This window comes from Schistocerca cancellata, chromosome 6 (assembly GCF_023864275.1).
Source record: "Schistocerca cancellata isolate TAMUIC-IGC-003103 chromosome 6, iqSchCanc2.1, whole genome shotgun sequence".
NCBI classification, from domain to species: domain Eukaryota; kingdom Metazoa; phylum Arthropoda; class Insecta; order Orthoptera; family Acrididae; genus Schistocerca; species Schistocerca cancellata.
Genome location: NC_064631.1, coordinates 487,630,543 through 487,639,582, shown reverse-complemented (window position 1 = coordinate 487,639,582; position 9,040 = coordinate 487,630,543). Strand labels below are relative to the sequence as shown.

The 9,040-nt window shown below is 38.8% G+C and overlaps 1 protein-coding gene across 1 annotated transcript in view; it reads left to right on the top strand.

Annotated features, from left to right (window-relative positions):
* Positions 1 to 391: 391 nt before the first annotated feature.
* LOC126190873 (vacuolar protein sorting-associated protein 52 homolog) overlaps positions 392 to 9,040 on the top strand; it is a 130,173-nt gene continuing 121,524 nt past the window's right edge. The window contains exon 1 of the mRNA XM_049931472.1: positions 392 to 653. The gene's annotated coding sequence lies outside the window, so the exon portion shown is untranslated. The remainder of the gene's footprint in view (positions 654 to 9,040) is intronic.

Below are 9,040 nucleotides of genomic sequence, written 5' to 3'. Positions count from 1 at the left end.
ATGACGTGACGGTCAGGGTGAATACACCTTGGCGTGACGGTGCAGTGGCGTATGAATTAACCTTTAAGCTGATGGTCCGTCTAGTGCGAATACACAGGGATTTGACTATGTCATTTCCTACTGTTCCGTTGACGTCTAGTGTGAACTGAAATTGGATGTCAACGGAATGGAAGGCGGTGTCATCGTCAAATAATGCTGTGCTAATTAGAATTAAGTGTTCACACCATAGTCGACGAACTTTTTTCCCGGGAATCCTTGCCTTGTTCTGTTGACGGTCTCTTTGAATATCACTATTTGGAATTTATTAGGGAATGTTTTGACGTTTCGTTCGATGGAATCATATAAGAATCGACCTGAATTCTACCTATCGATATACATATACAACGCTAGACAGTAGTAGGCGGATGTCGATTATTAGAAAAAGAAGAGAGAGCAAAGGCAATGTAAACAAAAATATGTCATTAGCAGGGTCAGTGTAAAGTTGAGTCCAACATTAATCGTCAGTTCTTGTGGGGTTACGAAGAAGTGGAATATGAGATCTTTCAACAATGAAGGAAATTTTTTCTGTTTTTATTTTCTGTTCCGTGTGCTCACGTAGATAGCTGTCAAATGAAATGAAAGAAGTTTATTGAGAAATAGGCCTCATTGACAGTGTGAGTTCTGAATTAATTTTGTACAATTTTTTCTGTTGTAGAATATGAGTTGTTAAAGCATATAAAATTACATTGCAAAATTAATACTGTTAGTGAACATCAATTGTTGAAGTCTATAAAATTAAGTTGCAATATTTGTAATGTTAGCGAAAATTCCTACGTTCTAATATCGCTGAACCCGCCACGTATTGATATTGTGCCGACGACTGGCTATTTACATGCGTCGTATTGTTGCCGTGTGTACCACTCTTCGAAGTTACGAAATGTCATGATTTTAACACCAGTTTCAGAAAAATAAAAATTTACGGTTGTGAGCAGGAAAGGTCCATTATCAGAACTAAAATTGTTGTGCCACAATATCAGGGGGAAGAAAATAAAGCCTTGACGAAAGAAAACCGTGGTTTTCATCCTCATCTTTGACACACTAATGGCCCTGAATCTATTCATGCAGCATTATTTGCTTATAGGTATGATACCACAATGAATCACATACATTCGCTAATAATTGTTATAAGTTTTGAGAGATTGCAGTTGCATATTAAGGAACAGCAGCCATCAGAAAATGTAGACCAGCTGAACCCAAGTCAGGCTCAGTCCAGCTCCCCATATTTTTCTGTGACAGTCAATAATGTGGAATGAAGATTGTGCTTTGTTTTACTGAAGGAAAAAAATATTATGAAGTTTTGAAGGTTTCTGTAGTATTGCATCCCTCGTTGTCTGCTGTGTTGTTAGCTCCAGTCCCGAACAAAACTGTCACATAGACGAAGAATGTAACACAGGCACCATGTGATACCTTTAAAAACATGTGCATCTGCCAGTGCATTTTGGATACTGTCACCAAAGGAATATCAAGTAACAAGCAGCTGTCCAGAAGCTTCCATTGAATGGAAGTTGTATGTCCCCATAAGAAGCAACATGCCATTCTCCAGTGCAAGGAAAAAAACAGCCAAAGAAAATCCTGTACTAATGAGATAATCCTCAAAAATATTCTGCAGAAGAGTGGGAGCTTTATGCACAGATTGTAATCTTATTTTAGTGTTTCCAGGAGACGTGATTTAAACATACTGACACAATTGTGCTAAAGTACTTTCAGTCTGAATCTGTTTTTCCTCCTAGGAGAATTCAGCACATATAAAGTGCCGTGACCACTGTGCCAATGCTTGCGCCCAAAGTCACATTACAAATCTCTTGAAATATTAGGCCAACAATGCATTCCAGTACTCCAGTGGGGCCCTTTTGTCTTTGCCCTGCTCTTCTGCCCTTATGTTGCCGTAAATTTCAGTGGGACTTTGGTAGTGTTTTGCATCCATTGATTGCTTCCTAATATGGACGTGAAATTAATGCCATCCAAACAGGCTGTGAAGGCCTAATGGTACCGATTGCCTGCCGTGTTGTCCTCAGCCCTTATGTGGCACTGGATGTGGATATAGGGGGCACAGTACATTGTCAGCACACCGCTCTCTCCGCTGTAGTCAGTTTTTGTAACCAATGCCACTACTTCTCCATCAAGTAGCCTCTCAATTGGCCTCACAAGGGCTGAGTGCACCCCACTAGCTGACTGCATTCAGCAGACCTGAACAGTGACCCACCCAAGTGCATTACTGATATGATTTACCAAACCATTAAATTAACATTTCCAAAACTGTGTTGTCAGCTTAGAAGAGAAATTGTCCGTTTGTGTATCAAGGAATGCTGCATTGCCTTTGAGAGGCTTTCGTATATTGAGACGTAGAATATCAGCAGAAAACCTATCAACCTTTCATGAAGCTACAGCAAAACGAAGAGGAGATAATGGCAGCAGTTCATGAATTAAGTCAGGTCACACCACCACCACCACCACCACCACCACCACCACCACCACCACCACTACTACTCTCCCTCAAAACATCATTTGGGAGTGGTTCAGAAGAGTCTATAGCAGCAGCATATCAATGCAGGTTACTGTTGTACTCAAAGGAGGACTAATTTTAACCTTTCTTGATGAAGCAGCTTTGCAAATACCAGATAATTTGTTGTCAAGCAAACTCTGACAGTGCACAAGATCCCATTTTATGGTGTCATAAATGCAGCATTGGGGATGAATTATTGGAATGCAGCTCCATCAGTCCAGAATTGTGCAACTGTCCGTTTTCTAAGATAGGATTAGAACTTTGTACTAGAGCATAATTAAACAATTCCAGGCTGGACATTGCTCGGTATAGTATGTTGCAATTATCTACAAATAAAATCTGGGCAGATTCTTACTGAATCTTAAAAAAAAAACACCTTCATGAGAGGCTATTATAAACCTTTTCTAGGTGTATGGAAGATTCCTTCATTTCTGGATGTTTTCTTCAGTACTGAAAAAGCGTATTATATAGCTTGGAGAGAAAACATCCTGTGTCGGCTTTACATGTAAGTTGTATGTGTAAAACTGAACTAGCATTTTAAAAATATTTCCATTCTAAGTGATTCTTCTGTTGCAGATAAGGAATTTTCTTTCAGATAAATATATTAAAGAGAATGGTGTTCCTCAGGGAAATATTGTAAGTGTAACTCTGCTTTTATTTTAATAAAGACTGTGATTTCTACAATGAAGAGCCCCATTAATCACTATTTGTAAATAATTTTTCCACATTTTGTGTGTACTTGAGTTTGACCTGTACCGATCAACAGCAGTAGCTGCCATTTTAGAGATAGGAGAAGTGGGTAAAAAGTACAAGTTTTAGTTTTTCTTCATAAAAGAAATATTATACATAAGTATTACTCATTCTTGTCAGCTTTGCAACTTATCACACCCTGCCCCTGCCTTCTTAGCTGAATCAGACATTTCCTTTCACCTATATAGGTCAACCACAGCTGACGATACCAGAACACCAACACCTACAACTACGAAAAATAAAATCAAAACCACAACACCTTGAAAACAAATACACCCAAAAAAACAATTATTTACCACCAATGAATTTTGGCGCTGCAAACTAGGTCGGCCACCCCAAAACCACACACATACACACACACACCGAGAAAAACACAAACTCCCAAACCACCCACTACAAAAATCAAAAACATAGCAGTGTTATATTTCATTGTCATATTCATACCGAACAGCAGAAGCCACACAATAAATGAAATGTGTTACCACACCACAAACAGCAAAGCTCACTGAAAAAACTTACAATTCTTATATCCCGAACTACAAACACTGCTAACGATTTCACACATCCATTACCAAAGCTCAAATGAATGGAATACAACACATTACATTTACGTCACTTTCTTTCTTCAATGGAAGAGTCCGATTCCAATTATCATAGTTGTAGGTGTTGTTTTTGTGGTATCGTCAGTTGTAATTGAGCTATATAGGTCAAGGGAAGTGTCTGATTCCTGTGGATTTTTATTTTTAGTAGAATGTTGTATTTTTTATCATTTTGTGTGTTTTGGGATTGTGGTGTGTTTTTTTACTGTTACATTTAGCTTGCCCCATGCTAAAACCCTCAATTTCCATTGATTGCCCCATTAGTTTGCTTTTATTTTTGGAGGGAGATGTTTTTGTCTATTTCTATGTATTTTTGTGTTTGTTGCCCTATGTATGTAGTGACGTCATAGGCGACATATTGGAGATGCTGAAAATGGCCATTTCCACCATATTCATGACGTCAAGGGTGGAATTGGGCGCTTCTGTAATCCCGCTGATTGGTCTGCATGCCAGAAAGCTGTGAAGAGGAAGCAAGTTTGATTACCAATACTGACACTAATTGTGGGAAGGTTGGAATGGTGTATACTCAACCTTACGAGGTTTGTTGAGGAGATGCTTGGAAGACAAACGGCAGCTCCAGTTTGGGAAAAGCTGACATTAATTACTATAAGGGCAGTGTGTTAACCACAAGCCCGTTCATAGCAATGCCCAGTTATGTCTTAGGCAGAGGGTAACACAGAGGTCAATTGACAGTGCATGGTCATCAAGACCTGATTGCTAAGTTATTTAGTTTTTTTTCCCGGAGTTGTATATAGGATTTTCTGCTCTAGATTTTAAAATTTGATAAGGTTATGAGGACTCGTTTTGCATGAGAAACACGTGTTAGAAAGGTCTGAGGGAGGAGCACTAAGAACCTTAAAGATCCATAAGTGCCTCAGTGGTTAAACATTGGGTGCAGATAGCGTCTACAAGTTGCATTTTTTATAAAACATTTGTTTAATCCCACTTAGGGTATGGCTGAGTGATTTGCAGGTCTGTTTGACAGAGCTACATGAAGATGCTGGACACTGTCACCGTGAAAGCAAAGATCGGAACATGCAGCTTATAGGGCGAGCACCATTCCCAGCTTTTGTGCAGAGGCTTTCTGCCAGAAACTTTTCTTTTTTGTGGTTCGATACTTTGCAAAGTTCAATCAACACCAGTCATCACACTTCATCAAGTTGAGCAAATGTTCATTGCTTAGAGAAAAACCACCTGGCTGTTTCTGATCTGGGCGAAGGAACATCCTGACAGTGCATGGGAAATTTAAATGTTTTAAAATCTGGGTATTAACAAGAATTAGGAAATTTTTTAATTAATGAATTGCAAGATTAGAAGCGTTTTTCTTCTTTTTATATCTTTCAAGTAGATGTTTGTTTCTATTCCAGAAGAGCATTTTGAGGTAACGGTGCATTTAAACAAGGGATGACGGATGTTGTGATATGATCATTTTTTTCCTGATCATATCTTTAAGCTAAATTTACTTCTACATCAAACTCCCCAAGCCACCTAATGGCTTGTGGGGGAGGGTGTTTCTGGTACCACTAACACCCCCTACCCTGTTCCACTTGTGAATGGGGCTTGGAAAGAATGGTTATTGGTAAGACTCTGTATTGGCTCTAACTTCTTGAATTTTCTCATTGTGGTCATTACACGAGATGTTTGTGAGACTAAGTAATACATTGCCTGACTCTTCCCAGAAAGTGCTCTCTCAACATTCCAGTAGAAAACCACTCTGTGATGTGCAACGTCTGTGCTGTAACGTTTACCAGTGGAGTTTGTTGGGCATCTCAGTACTGCTCTTGCACCAACTAAACTATCACATGATGAAATGCACCATTCTTCACTGGATCTTCTCTCTCTCTCTCTCTCTCTCTCTCTCTCTCTCTCTCTCTCTCTCTCTCTCTCTCATTAGTTCTATCTTATAAGGACCCCACACTGATGAACAGTACTCAAGAATTGGCCAAACAAGCACCTTATAAGCCACTTCCTCTATGGATGAGTTAGATTTCCATAAGATTCTTCCTGTGAATCTCAATCTGTAGACTGTTTTTCCTACTGTATTTTTATGTAGTCCTTCCACTTAATATCACTCTGGATAGTTACTCCAAGGTATTTTATGGTAGTTACTATTTCCACCAGTTTCCCACTAATGATCTAGTTCTACAGCAGTTACTTTCTTTTCCCATGTATGCACAATATGTTAGATTTACTTATGTTCAGGGTCAACTGCCAGAGCCTGCACCATCATCAATCCTCTGCAGGTCAGCCTGCAAATCAATACTGTCTTCTGGCATAGCTACTTTATTATGGAAAACTGCATCTTCATTGAACAGTCTTAAAGAGCATCCAACGCTCTCTTCTAGAAAGTAAATAGTAATGGTCCTATCACACTTCCTTGTGGTACCCTTGTGGTTACATCTCTAATTTCATTCCATGTTGAGTTCTGTTGGCAGGGAAGTCTTTAATCCAGTCCAAATCTGATCCGATACTCAACGAGCTTTTTTTTCCACTAAAAGGCAGTGTGGGACAATGTCAGATGCCTCCTGAAGTCGAGGAACATGGCATTAACCTGAGTGCCATTGCCTACAGCACTGTGGTTTTCATGAAGGAACAGAGGAAGCTGACTTTCACAAGATCACTGTCATAATTCTTGAGCGTAAAACGTGTTCCATAATTCTATAGCACATTGACAGAAACAATATAGGTATATAATTGTGTGCATCTATCCTGCAGCCATTCTTGAAAACGAGAACGACCTGCATTTTTTCCAGTCACGAGGTGCCCCTCACTGCTTGAGCTATCTATGATAAATTGCTGCTAGAAGAGGAGCAATTTCTTTTGCATAAGCTTTTTATACTCTTATGGGTATCTCATCTGGACTTTATGCCTTTCCACTACTAAAAAATTGTACAAGCTTTTGTATTCTACGATTGTTTATCTCAATATCTGCCATTTTCACATTAGTAGGATGATTGAAAGGAGGGACTCTGTTATGATCTTCTGCAGTGAAACAGTTTCGGAAGACTGAATTCAGTATTTCGCCCTTCTCTGTGTTATCTTCTGCCTGTATTGTCTGTGAGTTAATGAATAGATGATTTCAAACCACTTACTGATTGTACTTAAGGCCAAAACCTCTTAGCATTTTTACTCAGATCGGTTGACAAAATTATACTTTTAAAGCCACTGAACACTTCTCTTATGCTCATTTTCGCTTTGTTCAGCTTTTATTTATCAGCTGAGTTTAGACTTCTCTCGAATCTGAGGTGAAGCTCTTTTTGTTTACGGAGCAATTTTCTATCACAGCTGTTAAACCACAGTGGGTCTTTCACCTCCCTTAGGACTTTGCTCAGAGCATACTTATCTAAGGCATATTGATCAATGCTTTTGAATTTTTTTCCATTTGTGCTCCTCATCTTCGTCATGATCACTGAATGTTTGGTGCTGATTACTCAAATATTCTGTAAATTGCATCCTATCACTCTTAATTAATTAAAAATATCCTCCTGTGTGTCTTAACATTACACGTAAAACCCTTAGTCGTAGTTACTATCATGGTACCTTCCTCTGTGTTACCTGCTTTGATAAGTCCAGGTCTGTCTGTTGCTTGGGGGGGGGGGGGGGGGGGTTTAAGACGTTATCTTCATGAGTTGGTTCTCTAGATATCTGCTCAAAGCATCTGTTATTTCCAGTCCAGTTTACTGATCTTGATATAGAAATGTCTGTGATTCACTGACTGTCTTACAAACTGTCATGTGTATGTACCAAGAAGAGAAAATTGTCCAAGACATTCTTCTTTGTATGCAATGTGTAATGTAGTAGGCATGCATCTGGTGATTACCAGCCTGTATGCCCCTACATACAGTCATTTTTTGGGACTGGTGTCCGTGTCAGTGGGACAAGAGTTATAAAACTGACTACAAGATTATATTAGATTCAGTTTCTGTTCCATAGATCAAAAAATGAGATGATTCTTGTGGGTGTAGAAAAAGTCAGAAAGTACAATATAAAAAACATGAAACATTTGGATATAATACTCACTGATCTGATCAATTTTCAGGAGACTGTAAAAATAGGTGAATACAATAGAGTAAACTGGAATTGCTAATATGTACAGAATTAAAACACTGCCAGAATGAAACATAGTTATGCACTTTTAATAAATTTATCATATGCAGACACGTAATCTGATTTTTTTGATCAAATGCTGTCAAAACTAAAATCTAATAGATATTTTTACTTGTGCTGGTCTAACAGTCCCTGTTAAGATACTTATCTACAGGGTAGAAAGAGTTGCATATGAAAAAGTAGAATTTTGCACAGAGCATAACTTAATCATGGTTAACACTTGGTTCAAGAATCGTGAAAGAAGGTTGTATACATGGAAAAATCCTGGAGATACCAGAAGGTATCAGATTATATAATGGTAAGACAGAGATTTAGGAAGCAGGGTTTAAATTGTAAGACATTTCCAGGGGCAGATGTGGACTCTGACCACAATCTATAGGTTATGAACTGTAGATTAAAACTGAAGAAACTGCAAAAAGGTGGGAATTTAAGGAGATGGGACCTGGATAAACTGACTAAACCAGAGGTTGTACAGAGTTTCAGGGAGAGCATAAGGGAACAATTGACAGGAATGGGGGAAAGAAATACAGTAGAAGAATGGGTAGCTCTGAGGGATGAAGTAGTGAAGGCAGCAGAGGATCAAGTAGGTAAAAAGACGAGGGCTGGTAGAAATCCTTGGATAACAGAAGAAATATTGAATTTAATTGATGAAAGGAGAAAATATAAAAATGCAGTAAATGAAGGAATACAAACGTCTCAAAAATGAGATTGACAGAAAGTGCAAAATGGCTAAGCAGGGGTGGCTAGAGGACAAATGTAAGGATGTAGAGGCACATCTCACTAGGGGTAAGATAGATACTGCCTACAGGAAAATTAAAGAGACCTTTGGAGAGAAGAGAACCACTTGCATGAATATCAAGAGCTCAGATGGAAACCCAGTTCTAAGCAAAGAAGGGAAAGCAGAAAGGTGGAAGGAATATATAGAGGGTCTATACAATGGCGATGTACTTGAGGACAATATTATGGAAATGGAAGAGGATGTAGATGAAGATGAAATGGGAGATATGATACTGCGTGAAGAGTTTGACAGAGAACTGAAAGA